This window comes from Impatiens glandulifera, unplaced genomic scaffold (genome assembly GCF_907164915.1).
Source record: "Impatiens glandulifera unplaced genomic scaffold, dImpGla2.1, whole genome shotgun sequence".
NCBI lineage: Eukaryota > Viridiplantae > Streptophyta > Magnoliopsida > Ericales > Balsaminaceae > Impatiens > Impatiens glandulifera.
The window spans coordinates 1-24,502 of record NW_025918819.1 but is presented as its reverse complement, the minus strand read 5'-3'; the positions used below and the strand labels follow the sequence as shown (position 1 = coordinate 24,502).

At 33.0% G+C, this 24,502-nt stretch overlaps 24 non-coding genes across 24 annotated transcripts; all 24 read left to right on the top strand.

Annotated features, from left to right (window-relative positions):
- Positions 1-1,725: 1,725 nt before the first annotated feature.
- On the top strand, positions 1,726-1,920 carry LOC124917134. Its single transcript, XR_007097059.1, has one exon. It is a non-coding gene; the product is annotated as a U2 spliceosomal RNA (small nuclear RNA).
- Positions 1,921-2,678: 758 nt separating this feature from the next.
- Positions 2,679-2,873, top strand: LOC124917114. Its single transcript, XR_007097040.1, has one exon. It is a non-coding gene; the product is annotated as a U2 spliceosomal RNA (small nuclear RNA).
- Positions 2,874-3,630: 757 nt separating this feature from the next.
- On the top strand, positions 3,631-3,825 carry LOC124917113. Its single transcript, XR_007097039.1, has one exon. It is a non-coding gene; the product is annotated as a U2 spliceosomal RNA (small nuclear RNA).
- Positions 3,826-4,586: 761 nt separating this feature from the next.
- LOC124917087 lies at positions 4,587-4,781 on the top strand. Its single transcript, XR_007097015.1, has one exon. It is a non-coding gene; the product is annotated as a U2 spliceosomal RNA (small nuclear RNA).
- Positions 4,782-5,541: 760 nt separating this feature from the next.
- LOC124917108 lies at positions 5,542-5,736 on the top strand. The gene has a single exon (XR_007097034.1). It is a non-coding gene; the product is annotated as a U2 spliceosomal RNA (small nuclear RNA).
- Positions 5,737-6,493: 757 nt separating this feature from the next.
- LOC124917096 lies at positions 6,494-6,688 on the top strand. The gene has a single exon (XR_007097023.1). It is a non-coding gene; the product is annotated as a U2 spliceosomal RNA (small nuclear RNA).
- Positions 6,689-7,447: 759 nt separating this feature from the next.
- On the top strand, positions 7,448-7,642 carry LOC124917107. Its single transcript, XR_007097033.1, has one exon. It is a non-coding gene; the product is annotated as a U2 spliceosomal RNA (small nuclear RNA).
- A 757-nt stretch (positions 7,643-8,399) lies between these two features.
- On the top strand, positions 8,400-8,594 carry LOC124917072. The gene has a single exon (XR_007097002.1). It is a non-coding gene; the product is annotated as a U2 spliceosomal RNA (small nuclear RNA).
- A 761-nt stretch (positions 8,595-9,355) lies between these two features.
- Positions 9,356-9,550, top strand: LOC124917097. Its single transcript, XR_007097024.1, has one exon. It is a non-coding gene; the product is annotated as a U2 spliceosomal RNA (small nuclear RNA).
- Positions 9,551-10,310: 760 nt separating this feature from the next.
- LOC124917109 lies at positions 10,311-10,505 on the top strand. The gene has a single exon (XR_007097035.1). It is a non-coding gene; the product is annotated as a U2 spliceosomal RNA (small nuclear RNA).
- A 760-nt stretch (positions 10,506-11,265) lies between these two features.
- On the top strand, positions 11,266-11,460 carry LOC124917089. Its single transcript, XR_007097017.1, has one exon. It is a non-coding gene; the product is annotated as a U2 spliceosomal RNA (small nuclear RNA).
- A 761-nt stretch (positions 11,461-12,221) lies between these two features.
- On the top strand, positions 12,222-12,414 carry LOC124917076. Its single transcript, XR_007097005.1, has one exon. It is a non-coding gene; the product is annotated as a U2 spliceosomal RNA (small nuclear RNA).
- Positions 12,415-13,173: 759 nt separating this feature from the next.
- Positions 13,174-13,367, top strand: LOC124917117. Its single transcript, XR_007097043.1, has one exon. It is a non-coding gene; the product is annotated as a U2 spliceosomal RNA (small nuclear RNA).
- Positions 13,368-14,126: 759 nt separating this feature from the next.
- Positions 14,127-14,321, top strand: LOC124917112. Its single transcript, XR_007097038.1, has one exon. It is a non-coding gene; the product is annotated as a U2 spliceosomal RNA (small nuclear RNA).
- Positions 14,322-15,080: 759 nt separating this feature from the next.
- On the top strand, positions 15,081-15,275 carry LOC124917111. Its single transcript, XR_007097037.1, has one exon. It is a non-coding gene; the product is annotated as a U2 spliceosomal RNA (small nuclear RNA).
- Positions 15,276-16,035: 760 nt separating this feature from the next.
- LOC124917088 lies at positions 16,036-16,231 on the top strand. The gene has a single exon (XR_007097016.1). It is a non-coding gene; the product is annotated as a U2 spliceosomal RNA (small nuclear RNA).
- Positions 16,232-16,990: 759 nt separating this feature from the next.
- LOC124917110 lies at positions 16,991-17,185 on the top strand. The gene has a single exon (XR_007097036.1). It is a non-coding gene; the product is annotated as a U2 spliceosomal RNA (small nuclear RNA).
- A 759-nt stretch (positions 17,186-17,944) lies between these two features.
- On the top strand, positions 17,945-18,139 carry LOC124917115. Its single transcript, XR_007097041.1, has one exon. It is a non-coding gene; the product is annotated as a U2 spliceosomal RNA (small nuclear RNA).
- Positions 18,140-18,899: 760 nt separating this feature from the next.
- On the top strand, positions 18,900-19,094 carry LOC124917104. The gene has a single exon (XR_007097031.1). It is a non-coding gene; the product is annotated as a U2 spliceosomal RNA (small nuclear RNA).
- A 761-nt stretch (positions 19,095-19,855) lies between these two features.
- Positions 19,856-20,050, top strand: LOC124917103. The gene has a single exon (XR_007097030.1). It is a non-coding gene; the product is annotated as a U2 spliceosomal RNA (small nuclear RNA).
- Positions 20,051-20,810: 760 nt separating this feature from the next.
- On the top strand, positions 20,811-21,005 carry LOC124917102. The gene has a single exon (XR_007097029.1). It is a non-coding gene; the product is annotated as a U2 spliceosomal RNA (small nuclear RNA).
- A 759-nt stretch (positions 21,006-21,764) lies between these two features.
- LOC124917101 lies at positions 21,765-21,959 on the top strand. The gene has a single exon (XR_007097028.1). It is a non-coding gene; the product is annotated as a U2 spliceosomal RNA (small nuclear RNA).
- Positions 21,960-22,720: 761 nt separating this feature from the next.
- On the top strand, positions 22,721-22,915 carry LOC124917100. The gene has a single exon (XR_007097027.1). It is a non-coding gene; the product is annotated as a U2 spliceosomal RNA (small nuclear RNA).
- Positions 22,916-23,675: 760 nt separating this feature from the next.
- On the top strand, positions 23,676-23,870 carry LOC124917099. Its single transcript, XR_007097026.1, has one exon. It is a non-coding gene; the product is annotated as a U2 spliceosomal RNA (small nuclear RNA).
- Positions 23,871-24,502: the final 632 nt, after the last annotated feature.

The window sequence follows — 24,502 nt, the reverse complement described above, 5'->3', positions numbered from 1 at the left end:
GTTAGACGTGGGTCTAACTCCTTCAGACAAGTCTGAGGTAGAACCGGAATTAGACGTGGTAGTCTAACTCAGTGGAGTTAGACGTACCAGTCTAATGGTTATTATAATTAGACGAGTTGTCTAATTAATTGAAAGTTAGACGTGGGTCTAACTCCTTCAGACAAGTCTGAGGTAGAACCGGAATTAGACGTGGTAGTCTAACTCAGTGGAGTTAGACGTATCGGTCTAATGGTTATTATAATTAGACGGGTTGTCTAATTAATTGAAAGTTAGACGTGGGTCTAACTCCTTCAGACAAGTCTGAGGTAGAACAGGAATTAGACATGGTAGTCTAACTCAGTGGAGTTAGACGTACCGGTCTAATGGTTATTATAATTAGACGGGTTGTCTAATTATTGAAAGTTAAACGTGAGTCTAACTCCTTCAGACAAGTCTAAGGTAGAACCGGAATTAGATGTGGTAGTCTAACTCAGTGGAGTTAGACGTACCCGTCTAATGGTTATTGATATTAGACGCGAGTCTAAGTACATTAGACCAGGCAGTCTAATAGACGTTTTTCATTGAAGGAGTTGACTTATTTCATTAGACTGATCCGTCTAACTAAAATAAGTCTAATGCTCTAATTCAAGCAGTACGCTTGAATCTAGCATTTCTCCTACCCACGTGCTATAGTTGTACCCTATTTCTGCTCCACTTTCCTGTGAAGATTAGTACAACAGCTATATGCATCCAATCAAGGAATTCCACGTAAGAGAATTTTTCTCACATTACCCGTTTTGCAGGTACATCCCTGGTGGATATTCGGCGCACTACCAGTTCGGTACGGCCACGATCGTTGTGCTCAGAACATGCTGTGGACAATGGAGGCTTTCCAATGGAAGAGCGCCACGTATCACTCTTGAAGATTCGACCGTTAGCTCCTGATCAGTATTTAACCAATCCTTAGAGCAACGGACAATCACCCGAAGTATCATACAACGAACAAGTATTTTGATTTTGCAGAGAGAGACTACTCAATCATCTTGCTTACTTAACTTACTTTCTTGAAGCTTCTTTCTGATTGTACTGTGTGTGAATCGAGAGAGAGAGCTAAAATCAAAACACCATTAGCTGAGTGATATTCTTCATCTTCTTGTAATTGAACAGAAAGTGTTATGTTCAATAGTGAGCTTAGTGTGTGTAAACTGTATTTGATTCTTATCATATAGTGTATCCTTCCGGTGGTTGGAAGAAGGGGTGAAGTAGGAGAGTTTCTCCGAATATCCATAAACAAACTGTTGTGTTCTTTATTTTCTGTCATCTTATTATTTTTCATCTTGTGCTTCAAACCCATGTAAACAATTCCGCCCTGAATCTGTTTCAAGAGTTTACACAAGTTTGCGTAGAATAGAAAGGGAATTAAATCCTTAACAGGATTTCTTTCAAACTGTTTTTCATAAGCCTTCATCCTTAGCCAGGCCTCGTCTGTATCGATAAAGTTGATCCTAACAACTAACTTGTTAGGTAAAATGTTTTCTATTATCTACACATTGGAGAAATCTTAACAATTAAATTGGAGTGAAAATAGCTCATATGGATTGTGAGCTTTTTAAGGCTTTTATGGTTTAAAAACATGAGGGAAAAGGTTTATTCTCCAATATTTTATTGTTGCGTCTTTTGGTTAGAAAAATAATGAAAAACTTAGATGTGAGTGTATAAAAGTAGAGCTGATGAACAAGAATATGCATACCTTTCTCGACCTTTTGGCTAAGATCAAGTGTAGTATTTGTTCTTATCAGTTTAATATCTGATACGTGGGCCATTGTTTCAAATGATATTAAATTAATTGTTTCGCCAAAAGACTCGTCACGGTAGCTTGCTGCTGGGGTCTTCGAGTATCGCCCTTGTGTTGCACTTCTGCTTGGGCCAGGTGCACCCAATCAAATAAAAGTTAAATGTTTTCTTAATTACATTCAATATACTCGCATCTAGTGTAAAATTATTTACACAAACGTCGAATGATTTAATTAAAACAATAATTCAACACGTAATGAATTTGAAAGACTAAACTAATAATCCTCATAACTTGTATCAACTATAACATTAACACGGCTTTTAAGTCCAATGAATAGTGACAAGTTTCGTATAATTACTATTACTTATATTGGCTAGTTTGAAAATGGGATTGGATAACAAAATCTCCACCCCTCAATCATTAGAAATGACTAGAATGATAAATAATGAAGTATCACGGTGAAAAGTGGTTTGGTACTATTTAATTATGTAAAGACACAAATTTATTCTTTGGCTGGTTCTTTTGAAGAGACTGGTGACAAATGAAAGAGTTTTGAAATTCGAGAGATTTTAGTACGAGAAAATGTGTTTTATTGTGTAAAATATTTGAAACAACTAAGCACTAACTTGTTAGGTAAAATGTTTTCTATTTTCTTCAAATTTGAGAAATCTTAACAATTACATTAGAGTGAAAATAGCTCAAATGGATTGTGAGCTTTTTAAGGCGTGGATGGTTTAAAAACATGAGGGAAAAGGTTTATTCTCCAATATTTTATTGTTGCGTCTTTTGGTTTGAAAGATAATAAAAAAATTATATAGAGACATTTGGTTCCACATCAGTCGATGACGGCTAGGAAAACTTAGGCGTGAGTGTATAAAAGTAGAGCCGATGAACAAGAATAGGCATACCTTTCTCTGCCTTTTGGCTAAGATCAAGTGTAGTATCTATTCTTATTAGTTTAATATCTGATACGTGGGATATTGGCTCACATGATATTAAATTAATTTATTCGGGGGAAGACTCGTCACGGTAGCTTGCTGCTGGGGTCTTCGAGTATCGCCCTTGTGTTGCACTTCTGCTTGGGCCAGGTGCACCCAATCAAATAAAAGTTAAATGTTTTCTTGATTACATTCAATATACTCGCATCTAGTGTAAATTATTTACACAAACGTCGAATGATTTAATTAAAACAATAATTCAACACATAATGAATTGGAAAGACTAAACTAATAATCCTCATAACTTGTATCAACTATAACATTAACACGGCTTTTAAGTCCAATGAATAGTGACAAGTTTCGTATAATTACTATTACTTATATTGGCTAGTTTGAAAATGGGATTGGATAACAAAATCTCCACCCCTCAATCATTAGAAATGACTAGAATGATAAATAATGAAGTATCACCGTGAAAAGTGGTTTGGTACTATTTAATTATGTAAAGACACAAATTTATTCTTTGGCTGGTTCTTTTGAAGAGACTGGTGACAAATGAAAGAGTTTTGAAATTCGAGAGATTTTAGTACGAGAAAATGTGTTTTATTGTGTAAAATATTTGAAACAACTAAGCACTAACATGTTAGGTAAAATGTTTTCTATTTTCTTCAAATTTGAGAAATCTTAACAATTACATTAGAGTGAAAATAACTCAAATGGATTGTGAGCTTTTTAAGGCGTGGATGGTTTAAAAACATGAGGGAAAAGGTTTATTCTCCAATATTTTATTGTTGCGTCTTTTGGTTTGAAAGATAATAAAAAAATTATATAGAGACATTTGGTTCCACATCAGTCGATGACGGCTAGGAAAACTTAGGCGTGAGTGTATAAAAGTAGAGCCGATGAACAAGAATAGGCATACCTTTCTCTGCCTTTTGGCTAAGATCAAGTGTAGTATCTATTCTTATTAGTTTAATATCTGATACGTGGGATATTGGCTCACATGATATTAAATTAATTTATTCGGGGGAAGACTCGTCACGGTAGCTTGCTGCTGGGGTCTTCGAGTATCGCCCTTGTGTTGCACTTCTGCTTGGGCCAGGTGCACCCAATCAAATAAAAGTTAAATGTTTTCTTGATTACATTCAATATACTCGCATCTAGTGTAAAATTATTTACACAAACGTCGAATGATTTAATTAAAACAATAATTCAACACATAATGAATTTGAAAGACTAAACTAATAATCCTCATAACTTGTATCAACTATAACATTAACACGACTTTTAAGTCCAATGAATAGTGACAAGTTTCGTATAATTACTATTACTTATATTGACTAGTTTGGAAAATGGGATTGGATAACAAAATCTCCACCCCTCAATCATTAGAAATGACTAGAATGATAAATAATGAAGTATCACGGTGAAAAGTGGTTTGGTACTATTTAATTATGTAAAGACACAAATTTATTCTTTGGCTGGTTCTTTTGAAGAGACTGGTGACAAATGAAAGAGTTTTGAAATTCGAGAGATTTTAGTACGAGAAAATGTGTTTTATTGTGTAAAATATTTGAAACAACTAAGCACTAACTTGTTAGGTAAAATGTTTTCTATTTTCTTCACATTGGAGAAATCTTAACAATTACATTAGAGTGAAAATAGCTCAAATGGATTGTGAGCTTTTTAAGGCGTGGATGGTTTAAAAACATGAGGGAAAAGGTTTATTCTCCAATATTTTATTGTTGCATCTTTTGGTTTTGAAAGATAATGAAAACAATTATATAGAGACATTTGGTCCTACATCGGTCGATGACAACTAGGAAAACTTAGATGTGCGTGTATAAAAGTAGAGCCGATGAACAAGAATAGGCATACCTTTCTCTGCCTTTTGGCTAAGATCAAGTGTAGTATCTGTTCTTATTAGTTTAATATCTGATACGTGGACCATTGGCTCACATGATATTAAATTAATTTTTTGGGGGGAAGACTCGTCACGGTAGCTTGCTGCTGGGGTCTTCGAGTGTCGCCCTTGTGTTGCACTTTTGCTTGGGCCAGACGCATTCAATTAAATCAAAGTTAAATGTTTTCTTGATTACATTCAATATACTCGCATCTAGTGTAAAATTATTTACACAAACGTCGAATGATTTAATTAAAACAATAATTCAACACATAATGAATTGGAAAGACTAAACTAATAATCCTCATAACTTGTATCAACTATAACATTAACACGGCTTTTAAGTCCAATGAATAGTGACAAGTTTCGTATAATTACTATTACTTATATTGGCTAGTTATAAAAATGGGATTGGATAACAAAATCTCCACCCCTCAATCATTAGAAATGACTAGAATGATAAATAAGGAAGTATCACGGTGAAAAGTGGTTTGGTACTATTTAATTATGTAAAGACACAAAATTATTCTTTGGCTGGTTCTTTTGAAGAGACTGGTGACAAATGAAAGAGTTTTGAAATTCGAGAGATTTTAGTACGAGAAAATGTGTTTTATTGTGTAAAATATTTGAAACAACTAAGCACTAACTTGTTAGGTAAAATGTTTTCTATTTTCTTCAAATTTGAGAAATCTTAACAATTACATTAGAGTGAAAATAGCTCAAATGGATTGTGAGCTTTTTAAGGCGTGGATGGTTTAAAAACATGAGGGAAAAGGTTTATTCTCCAATATTTTATTGTTGCGTCTTTTGGTTTGAAAGATAATAAAACAAATTATATAGAGACATTTGGTTCCACATCAGTCGATGACGGCTAGGAAAACTTAGGCGTGAGTGTATAAAAGTAGAGCCGATGAACAAGAATAGGCATACCTTTCTCTGCCTTTTGGCTAAGATCAAGTGTAGTATCTATTCTTATTAGTTTAATATCTGATACGTGGGATATTAGCTCACATGATATTAAATTAATTTATTCGGGGGAAGACTCGTCACGGTAGCTTGCTGCTGGGGTCTTCGAGTATCGCCCTTGTGTTGCACTTCTGCTTGGGCCAGGTGCACCCAATCAAATAAAAGTTAAATGTTTTCTTGATTACATTCAATATACTCGCATCTAGTGTAAAATTATTTACACAAACGTCGAATGATTTAATTAAAACAATAATTCAACACATAATGAATTTGAAAGACTAAACTAATAATCCTCATAACTTGTATCAACTATAACATTAACACGGCTTTTAAGTCCAATGAATAGTGACAAGTTTCGTATAATTACTATTACTTATATTGGCTAGTTTGAAAATGGGATTGGATAACAAAATCTCCACCCCTCAATCATTAGAAATGACTAGAATGATAAATAATGAAGTATCACATGAAAAGTGGTTTGGTACTATTTAATTATGTAAAGACACAAATTTATTCTTTGGCTGGTTCTTTTGAAGAGACTAGTGACAAATGAAAGAGTTTTGAAATTCGAGAGATTTTAGTACGAGAAAATGTGTTTTATTGTGTAAAATATTTGAAACAACTAAGCACTAACTTGTTAGGTAAAATGTTTTCTATTTTCTTCAAATTTGAGAAATCTTAACAATTACATTAGAGTGAAAATAGCTCAAATGGATTGTGAGCTTTTTAAGGCGTGGATGGTTTAAAAACATGAGGGAAAAGGTTTATTCTCCAATATTTTATTGTTGCGTCTTTTGGTTTGAAAGATAATAAAAAAATTATATAGAGACATTTGGTTCCACATCAGTCGATGACGGCTAGGAAAACTTAGGCGTGAGTGTATAAAAGTAGAGCCGATGAACAAGAATAGGCATACCTTTCTCTGCCTTTTGGCTAAGATCAAGTGTAGTATCTATTCTTATTAGTTTAATATCTGATACGTGGGATATTGGCTCACATGATTTTAAATTAATTTTTTCGGGGGAAGACCCGTCACGGTAGCTTGCTGCTGGGGTCTTCGAGTGTCGCCCTTGTGTTGCACTTCTGCTTGGGCCAGGTGCACCCAATCAAATAAAAGTTAAATGTTTTCTTGATTACATTCAATATACTCGCATCTAGTGTAATATTATTTACACAAACGTCGAATGATTTAATTAAAACAACAATTCAACACATAATGAATTGGAAAGACTAAACTAATAATCCTCATAACTTGTATCAACTATAACATTAACACGGCTTTGAAGTCCAATGAATAGTGACAAGTTTCGTATAATTACTATTACTTATATTGGCTAGTTTGGAAAATGGGATTGGATAACAAAATCTCCACCCCTCAATCATTAGAAATGACTAGAATGATAAATAATGAAGTATCACGGTGAAAAGTGGTTTGGTACTATTTAATTATGTAAAGACACAAATTTATTCTTTGGCTGGTTCTTTTGAAGAGACTGGTGACAAATGAAAGAGTTTTGAAATTCGAGAGATTTTAGTACGAGAAAATGTGTTTTATTGTGTAAAATATTTGAAACAACTAAGCACTAACTTGTTAGGTAAAATGTTTTCTATTTTCTTCAAATTTGAGAAATCTTAACAATTACATTAGAGTGAAAATAGCTCAAATGGATTGTGAGCTTTTTAAGGCGTGGATGGTTTAAAAACATGAGGGAAAAGGTTTATTCTCCAATATTTTATTGTTGCGTCTTTTGGTTTGAAAGATAATAAAAAAATTATATAGAGACATTTGGTTCCACATCAGTCGATGACGGCTAGGAAAACTTAGGCGTGAGTGTATAAAAGTAGAGCCGATGAACAAGAATAGGCATACCTTTCTCTGCCTTTTGGCTAAGATCAAGTGTAGTATCTATTCTTATTAGTTTAATATCTGATACGTGGGATATTGGCTCACATGATATTAAATTAATTTATTCGGGGGAAGACTCGTCACGGTAGCTTGCTGCTGGGGTCTTCAAGTATCGCCCTTGTGTTGCACTTCTGCTTGGGCCAGGTGCACCCAATCAAATAAAAGTTAAATGTTTTCTTAATTACATTCAATATACTCGCATCTAGTGTAAAATTATTTACACAAACGTCGAATGATTTAATTAAAACAATAATTCAACACGTAATGAATTTGAAAGACTAAACTAATAATCCTCATAACTTGTATCAACTATAACATTAACACGACTTTTAAGTCCAATGAATAGTGACAAGTTTCGTATATTACTATTACTTATATTGGCTAGTTTGGAAAATGGGATTGGATAACAAAATCTCCACCCCTCAATCATTAGAAATGACTAGAATGATAAATAATGAAGTATCACGGTGAAAAGTGGTTTGGTACTATTTAATTATGTAAAGACACAAATTTATTCTTTGGCTGGTTCTTTTGAGAGACTGGTGACAAATGAAAGAGTTTTGAAATTCGAGAGATTTTAGTACGAGAAAATGTGTTTTATTGTGTAAAATATTTGAAACAACTAAGCACTAACTTGTTAGGTAAAATGTTTTCTATTTTCTTCAAATTTGAGAAATCTTAACAATTACATTAGAGTGAAAATAGCTCAAATGGATTGTGAGCTTTTTAAGGCGTGGATGGTTTAAAAACATGAGGGAAAAGGTTTATTCTCCAATATTTTATTGTTGCGTCTTTTGGTTTGAAAGATAATAAAAAAATTATATAGAGACATTTGGTTCCACATCAGTCGATGACGGCTAGGAAAACTTAGGCGTGAGTGTATAAAAGTAGAGCCGATGAACAAGAATAGGCATACCTTTCTCGGCCTTTTGGCTAAGATCAAGTGTAGTATCTGTTCTTATCAGTTTAATATCTGATACGTGGGCCATTGGCTCACATGATATTAAATTAATTTTTTCGGGGGAAGACCTATCAAAGTAGCTTGCTGCTGGGGTCTTCGAGTGTCGCCCTTGTGTTGCACTTTAGCTTGGGCCAGACGCACCCAATTAAATCAAAGTTAAATGTTTTCTTTATTGCATTCAATATACTCGCATCTAGTGTAATATTATTTACACAAACGTCGAATGATTTAATTAAAACAATAATTCAACACATAATGAATTGGAAAGACTAAACTAATAATCCTCATAACTTGTATCAACTATAACATTAACACGGCTTTGAAGTCCAATGAATAGTGACAAGTTTCGTATATTTACTATTACTTATATTGGCTAGTTTGAAAAAATGGGATTGGATAACAAAATCTCCACCCCTCAATCATTAGAAATGACTAGAATGATAAATAATGAATTATCACGGTGAAAAGTGGTTTGGTACTATTTAATTATGTAAAGACACAAATTTATTCTTTGGCTGGTTCTTTTGAGGAGACTGGTGACAAATGAAAGAGTTTTGAAATTCGAGAGATTTTAGTACGAGAAAATGTGTTTTATTGTGTAAAATATTTGAAACAACTAAGCACTAACTTGTTAGGTAAAATGTTTTCTATTTTCTTCAAATTTGAGAAATCTTAACAATTACATTAGAGTGAAAATAGCTCAAATGGATTGTGAGCTTTTTAAGGCGTGGATGGTTTAAAAACATGAGGGAAAAGGTTTATTCTCCAATATTTTATTGTTGCGTCTTTTGGTTTGAAAGATAATAAAAAAAATTATATAGAGACATTTGGTTCCACATCAGTCGATGACGGCTAGGAAAACATAGGCTCGAGTGTATAAAAGTAGAGCCGATGAACAAGAATAGGCATACCTTTCTCTGCCTTTTGGCTAAGATCAAGTGTAGTATCTATTCTTATCAGTTTAATATCTGATACGTGGGCCATTGGCTCACATGATATTAAATTAAATTTTTTGTAGGAAGACCCGTCACGGTAGCTTGCTGCTGGGGTCTTCGAGTGTCGCCCTTGTGTTGCACTTCTGCTTGGGCCAGACACACCCAATTAAATCAAAGTTAAATGTTTTCTTGATTGCATTCAATATACTCGCATCTAGTGTAATATTATTTACACAAACGTCGAATGATTTAATTAAAACAACAATTCAACACATAATGAATTGGAAAGACTAAACTAATAATCCTCATAACTTGTATCAACTATAACATTAATATGGCTTTGAAGTCCAATGAATAGTGACAAGTTTCGTATATTTACTATTACTTAGATTGGCTAGTTTGGAAAATGGGGTTGGATAACAAAATCTCCACCCCTCAATCATTAGAAATGACTAGAATGATAAATAATGAACTATCACGGTGAAAAGTGGTTTGGTACTATTTAATTATGTAAAGACACAAATTTATTCTTTGGCTGGTTCTTTTGAGGAGACTGGTGACAAATGAAAGAGTTTTGAAATTCGAGAGATTTTAGTACGAGAAAATGTGTTTTATTGTGTAAAATATTTGAAACAACTAAGCACTAACTTGTTAGGTAAAATGTTTTCTATTTTCTTCACATTGGAGAAATCTTAACAATTACATTGGAGTGAAAATAGCTCAAATGGATTGTGAGCTTTTTAAGGCGTGGATGGTTTAAAAACATGAGGGAAAAAGTTTATTCTCCAATATTTTATTGTTGCGTCTTTTGGTTTGAAAGATAATGAAAAAAATTATATAGAGACATTTGGTCCCACATCAGTCGATGACGGCTAGGAAAACTTAGATGTGAGTGTATAAAAGTAGAGCCGATGAACAAGAATAGGCATACCTTTCTCGGCCTTTTGGCTAAGATCAAGTGTAGTATCTATTCTTATCAGTTTAATATCTGATACGTGGGTCATTGGCTCACATGATATTAAATTAATTTTTTCGGGGGAAGACCCGTCACGGTAGCTTGCTGCTGGGGTCTTCGAGTGTCGCCCTTGTGTTGCACTTCTGCTTGGGCCAGACACACCCAATTAAATCAAAGTTAAATGTTTTCTTGATTGCATTCAATATACTCGCATCTAGTGTAATATTATTTACACAAACGTCGAATGATTTAATTAAAACAACAATTCAACACATAATGAATTGGAAAGACTAAACTAATAATCCTCATAACTTGTATCAACTATAACATTAACACGACTTTGAAGTCCAATGAATAGTGACAAGTTTCGTATATTTACTATTACTTATATTGGCTAGTTTGGAAAATGGGGTTGGATAACAAAATCTCCACCCCTCAATCATTAGAAATGACTAGAATGATAAATAATGAAGTATCACGGTGAAAAGTGGTTTGGTACTATTTAATTATGTAAAGACACAAATTTATTCTTTGGCTGGTTCTTTTGAAGAGACTGGTGACAAATGAAAGAGTTTTGAAATTCGAGAGATTTTAGTACGAGAAAATGTGTTTTATTGTGTAAAATATTTGAAACAACTAAGCACTAACTTGTTAGGTAAAATGTTTTCTATTTTCTTCACATTTGAGAAATCTTAACAATTACATTGGAGTGAAAATAACTCAAATGGATTGTGAGCTTTTTAAGGCGTGGATGGTTTAAAAACATGAGGGAAAATGTTTATTCTCCAATATTTTATTGTTGCGTCTTTTGGTTTGAAAGATAATGAAAAAAATTATATAGAGACATTTGGTCCCACATCGGTCGATGACGGCTAGGAAAACTTAGATGTGAGTGTATAAAAGTAGAGCCGATGAACAAGAATAGGCATACCTTTCTCTGCCTTTTGGCTAAGATCAAGTGTAGTATCTATTCTTATTAGTTTAATATCTGATACGTGGGCTATTGGCTCACATGATATTAAATTAATTTTTTCGGGGGAAGACCCGTCACGGTAGCTTGCTGCTGGGGTCTTCGAGTGTCGCCCTTGTGTTGCACTTCTGCTTGGGCCAGGTGCACCCAATAAAATAAAAGTTAAATGTTTTCTTGATTACATTCAATATACTCGCATCTAGTGTAAATTATTTACACAAACGTCGAATGATTTAATTAAAACAATAATTCAACACATAATGAATTGGAAAGACTAAACTAATAATCCTCATAACTTGTATCAACTATAACATTAACATGGTTTTGAAGTCCAATGAATAGTGACAAGTTTCTCATATTTACTATTACTTATATTGGCTAGTTTGAAAAAATGGGGTTGGATAACAAAATCTCCACCCCTCAATCATTAGAAATGACTAGAATGATAAATAATGAAGTATCACGGTGAAAAGTGGTTTGGTACTATTTAATTATGTAAAGACACAAATTTATTCTTTGGCTGGTTCTTTTGAGGAGACTGGTGACAAATGAAAGAGTTTTGAAATTCGAGAGATTTTAGTACGAGAAAATGTGTTTTATTGTGTAAAATATTTGAAACAACTAAGCACTAACTTGTTAGGTAAAATGTTTTCTATTTTCTTCACATTGGAGAAATCTTAACAATTACATTGGAGTGAAAATAGCTCAAATGGATTGTGAGCTTTTTAAGGCGTGGATGGTTTAAAAACATGAGGGAAAAAGTTTATTCTCCAATATTTTATTGTTGTGTTTTTTGGTTTTGAAAGATAATGAAAAAAATTATATAGAGACATTTGGTCCCACATCGGTCGACGAAGGCTAGGAAAACTTAGGCGTGAGTGTATAAAAGTAGAGCCGATGAACAAGAATAGGCATACCTTTCTCTGCCTTTTGGCTAAGATCAAGTGTAGTATCTATTCTATTAGTTAATATCTGATACGTGGGATATTGGCTCACATGATATTAAATTAATTTATTCGGGGGAAGACTCGTCACGGTAGCTTGCTGCTGGGGTCTTCGAGTATCGCCCTTGTGTTGCACTTCTGCTTGGGCCAGGTGCACCCAATAAAATAAAGTTAAATGTTTTTTTTAATTACATTCAATATACTCGCATCTAGTGTAAAATTATTTACACAAACGTCGAATGATTTAATTAAAACAATAATTCAACACATAATGAATTGGAAAGACTAAACTAATAATCCTCATAACTTGTATCAACTATAACATTAACACGGCTTTTAAGTCCAATGAATAGTGACAAGTTTCGTATATTACTATTACTTATATTGGCTAGTTTGGAAAATGGGATTGGATAACAAAATCTCCACCCCTCAATCATTAGAAATGACTAGAATGATAAATAATGAAGTATCACGGTGAAAAGTGGTTTGGTACTATTTAATTATGTAAAGACACAAATTTATTCTTTGGCTGGTTCTTTTGAAGAGACTGGTGACAAATGAAAGAGTTTTGAAATTCGAGAGATTTTAGTACGAGAAAATGTGTTTTATTGTGTAAAATATTTGAAACAACTAAGCACTAACTTGTTAGGTAAAATGTTTTCTATTTTCTTCAAATTTGAGAAATCTTAACAATTACATTAGAGTGAAAATAGCTCAAATGGATTGTGAGCTTTTTAAGGCGTGGATGGTTTAAAAACATGAGGGAAAAGGTTTATTCTCCAATATTTTATTGTTGCGTCTTTTGGTTTGAAAGATAATGAAAAAAATTATATAGAGACATTTGGTTCCACATCAGTCGATGACGGCTAGGAAAACTTAGATGTGAGTGTATAAAAGTAGAGCCGATGAACAAGAATAGGCATACCTTTCTCTGCCTTTTGGCTAAGATCAAGTGTAGTATCTATTCTTATTAGTTTAATATCTGATACGTGGGATATTGGCTCACATGATATTAAATTAATTTATTCGGGGAAGACCCGTCACGGTAGCTTGCTGCTGGGGTCTTCGAGTGTCGCCCTTGTGTTGCACTTCTGCTTGGGCCAGGTGCATCAATTAAATAAAAGTTAAATGTTTTCTTTATTGCATTTAATATACTCGCATCTAGTGTAATATTATTTACACAAACGTCGAATGATTTAATTAAAACAACAATTCAACACATAATGAATTGGAAAGACTAAACTAATAATCCTCATAACTTGTATCAACGATAACATTAATACGGCTTTGAAGTCCAATGAATAGTGACAAGTTTCGTATATTTACTATTACTTATATTGGCTAGTTTGGAAAATGGGATTGGATAACAAAATCTCCACCCCTCAATCATTAGAAATGACTAGAATGATAAATAATGAAGTATCACGGTGAAAAGTGGTTTGGTACTATTTAATTATGTAAAGACACAAATTTATTCTTTGGCTGGTTCTTTTGAAGAGACTGGTGACAAATGAAAGAGTTTTGAAATTCGAGAGATTTTAGTACGAGAAAATGTGTTTTATTGTGTAAAATATTTGAAACAACTAAGCACTAACTTGTTAGGTAAAATGTTTTCTATTTTCTTCAAATTTGAGAAATCTTAACAATTACATTAGAGTGAAAATAGCTCAAATGGATTGTGAGCTTTTTAAGGCGTGGATGGTTTAAAAACATGAGGGAAAAGGTTTATTCTCCAATATTTTATTGTTGCGTCTTTTGGTTTGAAAGATAATAAAAAAAATTATATAGAGACATTTGGTTCCACATCAGTCGATGACGGCTAGGAAAACTTAGGCGTGAGTGTATAAAAGTAGAGCCGATGAACAAGAATAGGCATACCTTTCTCTGCCTTTTGGCTAAGATCAAGTGTAGTATCTATTCTTATTAGTTTAATATCTGATACGTGGGATATTGGCTCACATGATATTAAATTAATTTATTCGGGGGAAGACTCGTCACGGTAGCTTGCTGCTGGGGTCTTCGAGTATCGCCCTTGTGTTGCACTTCTGCTTGGGCCAGGTGCACCCAATCAAATAAAAGTTAAATGTTTTCTTGATTACATTCAATATACTCGCATCTAGTGTAAAATTATTTACACAAACGTCGAATGATTTAATTAAAACAATAATTCAACACATAATGAATTTGAAAGACTAAACTAATAATCCTCATAACTTGTATCAACTATAACATTAACACGGCTTTTAAGTCCAATGAATAGTGACAAGTTTCGTATAATTACTATTACTTATATTGGCTAGTTTGGAAAATGGGATTGGATAACAAAATCTCCACCCCTCAATCATTAGAAATGACTAGAATGATAAATAAGGAAGTATCACGGTGAAAAGTGGTTTGGTACTATTTAATTATGTAAAGACACAAATTTATTCTTTGGCTGGTTCTTTTGAAGAGACTGGTGACAAATGAAAGAGTTTTGAAATTCGAGAGATTTTAGTACGAGAAAATGTGTTTTATTGTGTAAAATATTTGAAACAACTAAGCACTAACTTGTTAGGTAAAATGTTTTCTATTTTCTTCAAATTGAGAAATCTTAACAATTACATTAGAGTGAAAATAGCTCAAATGGATTGTGAGCTTTTTAAGGCGTGGATGGTTTAAAAACATGAGGGAAAAGGTTTATTCTCCAATATTTTATTGTTGCGTCTTTTGGTTTGAAAGATAATAAAACAAATTATATAGAGACATTTGGTTCCACATCAGTCGATGACGGCTAGGAAAACTTAGGCGTGAGTGTATAAAAGTAGAGCCGATGAACAAGAATAGGCATACCTTTCTCTGCCTTTTGGCTAAGATCAAGTGTAGTATCTATTCTTATTAGTTTAATATCTGATACGTGGGATATTGGCTCACATGATATTAAATTAATTTATTCGGGGGAAGACTCGTCACGGTAGCTTGCTGCTGGGGTCTTCGAGTATCGCCCTTGTGTTGCACTTCTGCTTGGGCCAGGTGCACCCAATAAAATAAAAGTTAAATGTTTTCTTGATTACATTCAATATACTCGCATCTAGTGTAAAATTATTTACACAAACGTCGAATGATTTAATTAAAACAATAATTCAACACATAATGAATTTGAAAGACTAAACTAATAATCCTCATAACTTGTATCAACTATAACATTAACACGACTTTTAAGTCCAATGAATAGTGACAAGTTTCGTATAATTACTATTACTTATATTGGCTAGTTTGGAAAATGGGATTGGATAACAAAATCTCCACCCCTCAATCATTAGAAATGACTAGAATGATAAATAAGGAAGTATCACGGTGAAAAGTGGTTTGGTACTATTTAATTATGTAAAGACACAAATTTATTCTTTGGCTGGTTCTTTTGAGGAGACTGGTGACAAATGAAAGAGTTTTGAAATTCGAGAGATTTTAGTACGAGAAAATGTGTTTTATTGTGTAAAATATTTGAAACAACTAAGCACTAACTTGTTAGGTAAAATGTTTTCTATTTTCTTCAAATTTGAGAAATCTTAACAATTACATTAGAGTGAAAATAGCTCAAATAGATTGTGAGCTTTTTAAGGCGTGGATGGTTTAAAAACATGAGGGAAAAGGTTTATTCTCCAATATTTTATTGTTGCGTCTTTTGGTTTGAAAGATAATAAAACAAATTATATAGAGACATTTGGTTCCACATCAGTCGATGACGGCTAGGAAAACATAGATGTGAGTGTATAAAAGTAGAGCCGATGAACATGAATAGGCATACCTTTCTCGGCCTTTTGGCTAAGATCAAGTGTAGTATCTGTTCTTATCAGTTTAATATCTGATACGTGGGACATTGACTCACATGATATTAAATTAATTTTTTCGGGGAGAAGACCTGTCACGGTAGCTTCTTGCTAGGGTCTTCGAGTGTCGCCCTTGTGTTGCACTTCTGCTTGGGCCAGACGCACCCAATTAAATCAAATTTAAATGTTTTCTTGATTGTATTCAATATACTCGCATCTAGTGTAATTATATTTACACAAACGTTGAATGATTTAATTAAAGAAACAATTCAACACATAATGAATTGGAAAGACTAAACTAATAATCCTTATAACTTGTATCAACTATAACATTAACACGGCTTTGAAGTCCAATGAATAGTGACAAGTTTCGTATATTTACTATTACTTAGATTGGCTAGTTTGGAAAATGGGGTTGGATAACAAAATCTCCACCCCTCAATCATTAGAAATGACTAGAATGATAAATAATGAAGTATCACGGTGAAAAGTGGTTTGGTACTATTTAATTATGTAAAGACACAAATTTATTCTTTGGCTGGTTCTTTTGAAGAGACTGGTGACAAATGAAAGAGTTTTGAAATTCGAGAGATTTTAGTACGAGAAAATGTGTTTTATTGTGTAAAATATTTGAAACAACTAAGCACTAACTTGTTAGGTAAAATGTTTTCTATTTTCTTCAAATTTGAGAAATCTTAACAATTACATTAGAGTGAAAATAGCTCAAATGGATTGTGAGCTTTTTAAGGCGTGGATGGTTTAAAAACATGAGGGAAAAGGTTTATTCTCCAATATTTTATTGTTGCGTCTTTTGGTTTGAAAGATAATAAAAAAATTATATAGAGACATTTGGTTCCACATCAGTCGATGACGGCTAGGAAAACTTAGGCGTGAGTGTATAAAAGTAGAGCCGATGAACAAGAATAGGCATACCTTTCTCTGCCTTTTGGCTAAGATCAAGTGTAGTATCTATTCTTATTAGTTTAATATCTGATACGTGGGATATTGGCTCACATGATATTAAATTAATTTATTCGGGGGAAGACTCGTCACGGTAGCTTGCTGCTGGGGTCTTCGAGTATCGCCCTTGTGTTGCACTTCTGCTTGGGCCAGGTGCACCCAATAAAATAAAAGTTAAATGTTTTCTTAATTACATTCAATATACTCGCATCTAGTGTAAAATTATTTACACAAACGTCGAATGATTTAATTAAAACAATAATTCAACACATAATGAATTTGAAAGACTAAACTAATAATCCTCATAACTTGTATCAACTATAACATTAACACGGCTTTTAAGTCCAATGAATAGTGACAAGTTTCGTATAATTACTATTACTTATATTGGCTAGTTTGAAAATGGGATTGGATAACAAAATCTCCACCCCTCAATCATTAGAAATGACTAGAATGATAAATAATGAATTATCACCGTGAAAAGTGGTTTGGTACTATTTAATTATGTAAAGACACAAATTTATTCTTTGGCTGGTTCTTTTGAAGAGACTGGTGACAAATGAAAGAGTTTTGAAATTCGAGAGATTTTAGTACGAGAAAATGTGTTTTATTGTGTAAAATATTTGAAACAACTAAGCACTAACTTGTTAGGTAAAATGTTTTCTATTTTCTTCAAATTTGAGAAATCTTAACAATTACATTAGAGTGAAAATAGCTCAAATGGATTGTGAGCTTTTTAAGGCGTGGATGGTTTAAAAACATGAGGGAAAAGGTTTATTCTCCAATATTTTATTGTTGCGTCTTTTGGTTTGAAAGATAATAAAAAAAATTATATAGAGACATTTGGTTCCACATCAGTCGATGACGGCTAGGAAAACTTAGGCGTGAGTGTATAAAAGTAGAGCCGATGAACAAGAATAGGCATACCTTTCTCTGCCTTTTGGCTAAGATCAAGTGTAGTATCTATTCTTATTAGTTTAATATCTGATACGTGGGATATTGGCTCACATGATATTAAATTAATTTATTCGGGGGAAGACCCGTCACGGTAGCTTGCTGCTGGGGTCTTCGAGTGTCGCCCTTGTGTTGCACTTCTGCTTGGGCCAGGTGCACCCAATCAAATAAAAGTTAAATGTTTTCTTGATTACATTCAATATACTCGCATCTAGTGTAAAATTATTTACACAAACGTCGAATGATTTAATTAAAACAACAATTCAACACATAATGAATTGGAAAGACTAAACTAATAATCCTCATAACTTGTATCAACTATAACATTAACACGACTTTTAAGTCCAATGAATAGTGACAAGTTTCGTATAATTACTATTACTTATATTGGCTAGTTTGGAAAATGGGATTGGATAACAAAATCTCCACCCCTCAATCATTAGAAATGACTAGAATGATAAATAATGAAGTATCACGGTGAAAAGTGGTTTGGTACTATTTAATTATGTAAAGACACAAATTTATTCTTTGGCTGGTTCTTTTGAAGAGACTGGTGACAAATGAAAGAGTTTTGAAATTCGAGAGATTTTAGTACGAGAAAATGTGTTTTATTGTGTAAAATATTTGAAACAACTAAGCACTAACTTGTTAGGTAAAATGTTTTCTATTTTCTTCAAATTTGAGAAATCTTAACAATTACATTAGAGTGAAAATAGCTCAAATGGATTGTGAGCTTTTTAAGGCGTGGATGGTTTAAAAACATGAGGGAAAAGGTTTATTCTCCAATATTTTATTGTTGCGTCTTTTGGTTTGAAAGATAATAAAAAAAATTATATAGAGACATTTGGTTCCACATCAGTCGATGACGGCTAGGAAAACTTAGGCGTGAGTGTATAAAAGTAGAGCCGATGAACAAGAATAGGCATACCTTTCTCTGCCTTTTGGCTAAGATCAAGTGTAGTATCTATTCTTATTAGTTTAATATCTGATACGTGGGATATTGGCTCACATGATATTAAATTAATTTATTCGGGGGAAGACCCGTCACGGTAGCTTGCTGCTGGGGTCTTCGAGTATCGCCCTTGTGTTGCACTTCTGCTTGGGCCAGGTGCACCCAATCAAATAAAAGTTAAATGTTTTCTTGATTACATTCAATATACTCGCATCTAGTGTAAAATTTAGTTACACAAACGTCGAATGATTTAATTAAAAAAACAATTCAACACATAATGAATTGGAAAGACTAAACTAATAATCCTCATAACTTGTATCAACTATAACATTAACATGGTTTTGAAGTCCAATGAATAGTGACAAGTTTCTCATATTTACTATTACTTATATTGGCTAGTTTGGAAAATGGGATTGGATAACAAAATCTCCACCCCTCAATCATTAGAAATGACTAGAATGATAAATAATGAAGTATCACGGTGAAAAGTGGTTTGGTACTATTTAATTATGTAAAGACACAAAATTATTCTTTGGCTGGTTCTTTTGAAGAGACTGGTGACAAATGAAAGAGTTTTGAAATTCGAGAGATTTTAGTACGAGAAAATGTGTTTTATTGTGTAAAATATTTGAAACAACTAAGCACTAACTTGTTAGGTAAAATGTTTTCTATTTTCTTCAAATTTGAGAAATCTTAACAATTACATTAGAGTGAAAATAGCTCAAATGGATTGTGAGCTTTTTAAGGCGTGGATGGTTTAAAAACATGAGGGAAAAGGTTTATTCTCCAATATTTTATTGTTGCGTCTTTTGGTTTGAAAGATAATAAAACAAATTATATAGAGACATTTGGTTCCACATCAGTCGATGACGGCTAGGAAAACTTAGGCGTGAGTGTATAAAAGTAGAGCCGATGAACAAGAATAGGCATACCTTTCTCTGCCTTTTGGCTAAGATCAAGTGTAGTATCTATTCTTATTAGTTTAATATCTGATACGTGGGATATTGGCTCACATGATATTAAATTAATTTATTCGGGGGAAGACCCGTCACGGTAGCTTGCTGCTGGGGTCTTCGAGTATCGCCCTTGTGTTGCACTTCTGCTTGGGCCAGGTGCACCCAATAAAATAAAAGTTAAATGTTTTCTTGATTACATTCAATATACTCGCATCTAGTGTAAAATTATTTACACAAACGTCGAATGATTTAATTAAAAAAACAATTCAACACATAATGAATTGGAAAGACTAAACTAATAATCCTCATAACTTGTATCAACTATAACATTAACACGGCTTTTAAGTCCAATGAATAGTGACAAGTTTCGTATATTTACTATTACTTATATTGGCTAGTTTGGAAAATGGAGATGGATAACAAAATCTCCACCCCTCAATCATTAGAAATGACTAGAATGATAAATAATGAAGTATCACGGTGAAAAGTGGTTTGGTACTATTTAATTATGTAAAGACACAAATTTATTCTTTGGCTGGTTCTTTTGAAGAGACTGGTGACAAATGAAAGAGTTTTGAAATTCGAGAGATTTTAGTACGAGAAAATGTGTTTTATTGTGTAAAATATTTGAAACAACTAAGCACTAACTTGTTAGGTAAAATGTTTTCTATTTTCTTCAAATTTGAGAAATCTTAACAATTACATTAGAGTGAAAATAGCTCAAATGGATTGTGAGCTTTTTAAGGCGTGGATGGTTTAAAAACATGAGGGAAAAGGTTTATTCTCCAATATTTTATTGTTGCGTCTTTTGGTTTGAAAGATAATAAAACAAATTATATAGAGACATTTGGTTCCACATCAGTCGATGACGGCTAGGAAAACTTAGGCGTGAGTGTATAAAAGTAGAGCCGATGAACAAGAATAGGCATACCTTTCTCTGCCTTTTGGCTAAGATCAAGTGTAGTATCTATTCTTATTAGTTTAATATCTGATACGTGGGATATTGGCTCACATGATATTAAATTAATTTATTCGGGGGAAGACCCGTCACGGTAGCTTGCTGCTGGGGTCTTCGAGTATCGCCCTTGTGTTGCACTTCTGCTTGGGCCAGGTGCACCCAATCAAATAAAAGTTAAATGTTTTCTTGATTACATTCAATATACTCGCATCTAGTGTAAAATTATTTACACAAACGTCGAATGATTTAATTAAAACAACAATTCAACACATAATGAATTGGAAAGACTAAACTAATAATCCTCATAACTTGTATCAACTATAACATTAACACGGCTTTTAAGTCCAATGAATAGTGACAAGTTTCGTATATTTACTATTACTTATATTGGCTAGTTTGGAAAATGGGGATGGATAACAAAATCTCCACCCCTATATCATTAGAAATGACTAGAATGATAAATAATGAAGTATCACGGTGAAAAGTGGTTTGGTACTATTTAATTATGTAAAGACACAAATTTATTCTTTGGCTGGTTCTTTTGAAGAGACTGGTGACAAATGAAAGAGTTTTGAAATTCGAGAGATTTTAGTACGAGAAAATGTGTTTTATTGTGTAAAATATTTGAAACAACTAAGCACTAACTTGTTAGGTAAAATGTTTTCTATTTTCTTCAAATTTGAGAAATCTTAACAATTACATTAGAGTGAAAATAGCTCAAATGGATTGTGAGCTTTTTAAGGCGTGGATGGTTTAAAAACATGAGGGAAAAGGTTTATTCTCCAATATTTTATTGTTGCGTCTTTTGGTTTGAAAGATAATAAAAAAATTATATAGAGACATTTGGTTCCACATCAGTCGATGACGGCTAGGAAAACTTAGGCGTGAGTGTATAAAAGTAGAGCCGATGAACAAGAATAGGCATACCTTTCTCTGCCTTTTGGCTAAGATCAAGTGTAGTATCTATTCTTATTAGTTTAATATCTGATACGTGGGATATTGGCTCACATGATATTAAATTAATTTATTCGGGGGAAGACCCGTCACGGTAGCTTGCTGCTGGGGTCTTCGAGTATCGCCCTTGTGTTGCACTTCTGCTTGGGCCAGGTGCACCCAATCAAATAAAAGTTAAATGTTTTCTTGATTACATTCAATATACTCGCATCTAGTGTAAAATTATTTACACAAACGTCGAATGATTTAATTAAAACAATAATTCAACACATAATGAATTTGAAAGACTAAACTAATAATCCTCATAACTTGTATCAACTATAACATTAACACGGCTTTTAAGTCCAATGAATAGTGACAAGTTTCGTATAATTACTATTACTTATATTGGCTAGTTTGGAAAATGGGGATTGGATAACAAAATCTCCACCCCTCAATCATTAGAAATGACTAGAATGATAAATAATGAAGTATCACGGTGAAAAGTGGTTTGGTACTATTTAATTATGTAAAGACACAAAATTATTCTTTGGCTGGTTCTTTTGAGGAGACTGGTGACAAATGAAAGAGTTTTGAAATTCGAGAGATTTTAGTACGAGAAAATGTGTTTTATTGTGTAAAATATTTGAAACAACTAAGCACTAACTTGTTAGGTAAAATGTTTTCTATTTTCTTCAAATTTGAGAAATCTTAACAATTACATTAGAGTGAAAATAGCTCAAATGGATTGTGAGCTTTTTAAGGCGTGGATGGTTTAAAAACATGAGGGAAAAGGTTTATTCTCCAATATTTTATTGTTGCGTCTTTTGGTTTGAAAGATAATAAAAAAAATTATATAGAGACATTTGGTTCCACATCAGTCGATGACGGCTAGGAAAACTTAGGCGTGAGTGTATAAAAGTAGAGCCGATGAACAAGAATAGGCATACCTTTCTCTGCCTTTTGGCTAAGATCAAGTGTAGTATCTATTCTTATTAGTTTAATATCTGATACGTGGGATATTGGCTCACATGATATTAAATTAATTTATTCGGGGGAAGACCCGTCACGGTAGCTTGCTGCTGGGGTCTTCGAGTATCGCCCTTGTGTTGCACTTCTGCTTGGGCCAGGTGCACCCAATCAAATAAAAGTTAAATGTTTTCTTGATTACATTCAATATACTCGCATCTAGTGTAAAATTATTTACACAAACGTCGAATGATTTAATTAAAAAAACAATTCAACACATAATGAATTGGAAAGACTAAACTAATAATCCTCATAACTTGTATCAACTATAACATTAACACGGCTTTTAAGTCCAATGAATAGTGACAAGTTTCGTATATTTACTATTACTTATATTGGCTAGTTTGGAAAATGGGGATGGATAACAAAATCTCCACCCCTCAATCATTAGAAATGACTAGAATGATAAATAATGAAGTATCACGGTGAAAAGTGGTTTGGTACTATTTAATTATGTAAAGACACAAATTTATTCTTTGGCTGGTTCTTTTGAAGAGACTGGTGACAAATGAAAGAGTTTTGAAATTCGAGAGATTTTAGTACGAGAAAATGTGTTTTATTGTGTAAAATATTTGAAACAACTAAGCACTAACATGTTAGGTAAAATGTTTTCTATTTTCTTCAAATTTGAGAAATCTTAACAATTACATTAGAGTGAAAATAGCTCAAATGGATTGTGAGCTTTTTAAGGCGTGGATGGTTTAAAAACATGAGGGAAAAGGTTTATTCTCCAATATTTTATTGTTGCGTCTTTTGGTTTGAAAGATAATAAAACAAATTATATAGAGACATTTGGTTCCACATCAGTCGATGACGGCTAGGAAAACTTAGGCGTGAGTGTATAAAAGTAGAGCCGATGAACAAGAATAGGCATACCTTTCTCTGCCTTTTGGCTAAGATCAAGTGTAGTATCTATTCTTATTAGTTTAATATCTGATACGTGGGATATTGGCTCACATGATATTAAATTAATTTATTCGGGGGAAGACCCGTCACGGTAGCTTGCTGCTGGGGTCTTCGAGTATCGCCCTTGTGTTGCACTTCTGCTTGGGCCAGGTGCACCCAATCAAATAAAAGTTAAATGTTTTCTTGATTACATTCAATATACTCGCATCTAGTGTAAAATTATTTACACAAACGTCGAATGATTTAATTAAAACAACAATTCAACACATAATGAATTGGAAAGACTAAACTAATAATCCTCATAACTTGTATCAACTATAACATTAACATGGTTTTGAAGTCAAATGAATAGTGACAAGTTTATCATATTTACTATTACTTATATTGGCTAGTTTGGAAAATGGGGTTGGATAACAAAATCTCCACCCCTCAATCATTAGAAATGACTAGAATGATAAATAATGAAGTATCACGATGAAAAGTGGTTTGGTACTATTTAATTATGTAAAGACACAAATTTATTCTTTGGCTGGTTCTTTTGAAGAGACTGGTGACAAATGAAAGAGTTTTGAAATTCGAGAGATTTTAGTACGAGAAAATGTGTTTTATTGTGTAAAATATTTGAAACAACTAAGCACTAACTTGTTAGGTAAAATGTTTTCTATTTTCTTCAAATTTGAGAAATCTTAACAATTACATTGGAGTGAAAATAGCTCAAATGGATTGTGAGCTTTTTAAGGCGTGGATGGTTTAAAAACATGAGGGAAAAGGTTTATTCTCCAATATTTTATTA